Source organism: Pteropus vampyrus, unplaced genomic scaffold, assembly GCF_000151845.1.
Source record: "Pteropus vampyrus isolate Shadow unplaced genomic scaffold, Pvam_2.0 Scaffold6, whole genome shotgun sequence".
NCBI classification, from domain to species: Eukaryota; Metazoa; Chordata; class Mammalia; order Chiroptera; family Pteropodidae; genus Pteropus; species Pteropus vampyrus.
This window is the reverse complement of record NW_011888787.1, coordinates 12961253-12963922: the sequence shown is the minus strand read 5'-3', so window position 1 is coordinate 12963922 and position 2670 is coordinate 12961253.

Here is a 2670-nt window from a genome sequence, read left to right as displayed (position 1 = left end):
TAGAAGGAAAGAAATAATAATGATCAGAATGGAAATAAATGAAAAACCAAGAGCTTGTTCTTTGAAAAGGCAAACAAAATTGACAAACCTTTAACCAGACTCATCAGGGAAAAAAAAAAGACAGAGGACCCAAATAAATAAAATCAGAAATGAAAGAGAAGTGACAACTGACACCACAGAAATAGAAAGGATTATAAGAAAATATTACAAGCAATTACTTGGTAACAAACTGGACAATCTGGAAGAAATAGATACATTCCTAGAAACTTACAATCTTCTAAAACCAAGTTAAGAAGAAACAGAAAATTTGATCTGACTGATTACTACTAACAAAATCAAATTAGCAATCAAAAAACTCCCAATAAAGAAAAATCCTTGACCAGATAGTTTCATAGGTGAATTTTACCAAAAATTCAAAAAAGAATTCACACCTATTCTTCTTGAACTCTTCTAAAAAATTCAAGAAGGGAGCAAGTTCCCAAGCTCATTTTATGAGGCCACCATTAACTACTCTGACTCCAAAACTAGATGAAGACATCACAAAAAAATATTATAGGCTAATATCCCTGATGAACATAGATGCAAAAATCCTCAACAAAGTTTTAGCAAATCAAATTCAGCAATATATGATGTATTAGTAAAAATATCATACACCATTATCGAGTTGAGTTTATCCCTGGGGTGCAAGGTTGGTTTGATAGGCACAAATCAATTAATGTGAGTCATCACATTAGCAAATTGAAAGATAAAAATCATGGTCATATCAATAGATGCAGAAAAAGTGTTTGACAAAAGCCAGCATCCATTAATGATAAAAACTCTCAGCGAAGTGGGAATAGAGGGAACATACCTCAACATAATAAAGGCCATAGATGATAAACTCATAACTAACATCATACTCAATGGGGAAAAGCTAAAAGCGTTTTTCTTAAGATCAAGAACAAGAGAAGGCTGTCCACCTTTACCACTTGATCAACATAATATTAGAAGTCTTAGCTACAGCAATCAGACAAGACAAAGAAATTTTTTAAAAAATCCAAATTGGAAATGAAGATGTAAAACTGTCATTATTTGCAGATGACATGATACTGTATATTGAGACTCCTAAAGCTTCCACCAAAAACTGTTAGAACTGTTAAATGAATTCAGTAAAGTAGCAATACACAACATTTATATTCGGAAATCATTTACATTTTTATGTACCAATAATAAACTACCAGAAAGAGAAATTAAGAACACAATTCCATTTACGATTGTATCAAAAAATACTGAGGAATAAATTTAAGGTAATAAAAAAATCTATACTTGGAAAATTATGTCATTGAAGAAAAAAATTGAAGAAGATACAAATAAATGGAAGCATATATCGTGCTCACAGATAGGCAGAATTAACACCATTAAAATGTCCATACTACACAAAGCAATCTATATATTCAATGCAATCCCTATCAAAATACCAATGATATTTTTTCACAGGACTAAAATAAATAATTCTAAAATCTATATGGAACCATAAAAGACTCCCAAATAGCCATGGCAATCATGAGAAAAAACAAAATTGGAGGTATCACACTATCTGATATCAAACAAAACTTCAAGGCTATAGTAATCAGACCAGCATGGTCCTGGCATAAAAACAAACATAGGGATCAATGGGACAGAATAGAAAGCCCATAAATAAACCAACACCTCAATTAATCTATGACAAGGCAGGCAAAAACATAGAGAGAGGTAAAGACAGTCTATTCAACAAATGGTATTAGGAAAATTGAACAGATCCATGCAAAAAGAAAAAGAAAAAGAAACTAGGCCACTCTCTCACATCACACACAAGAATAAACTCAAAATGGATTAAAGACATAAAGGTAAAATCTAAAACCATAAAAGTCCTAGAAGGAAACATAGACAGTAAACTCTCTGACATTGCTCTTAGTAATATTTTTTTCCGGTAAGTCTTTTCAGACAAGGGAAACAAAAGAAAAATAAACAAATGGGACTACATCAAACAAAAAGATTTTACACAGCAAAGGAAACCATCGATGAAGTGAAAAGACAGGCTACGAAATGGAAGAAGATATTTGCCAGTGATATATCTGATATGGAGTTAATTTCCAAAATTTATAAAGAACTCACACAAATCAACACCAAGAAAACAAACAGTTTAATTAAAAAATAGTCAGAGGATCTGAATAGGCATTTCTCCAAAGAGGACATATGAAACGTTCAATAGACATATAAAAAATGCTCAATGTCACTAATCATCAGAGAAATGCAAATTAGAACCACAATGAGATATCACCTCACACCTGTCAGAATGGCTGTCATCAATATATCAAAAAATGACAAGTGCTGGCAAGGATGTGGAGAAAAGGGAACCCTCTTACACTGTTGGTGGGACTGCAAATTGGTGAAGCCACTGTAGAAAACAGTGTGGAGTTTCTTCAAAAAATTAAAAATAAAACTACGTTATGTCCCAGCAATTCCACTTCTGGTTATTTATCCTAAGAAAACCAAAGCACTAATTTAAAACGATATGCACCCATATTTCCACTGCAGTGCTATTTACAATAGCCAAGATGTAGAAGCAACCTAAACGCCCATCAATAAAGAAGTGGTACACATATAAAATGGAACATTACTCAGCCATAAAATAACGAAATCTTACCATTC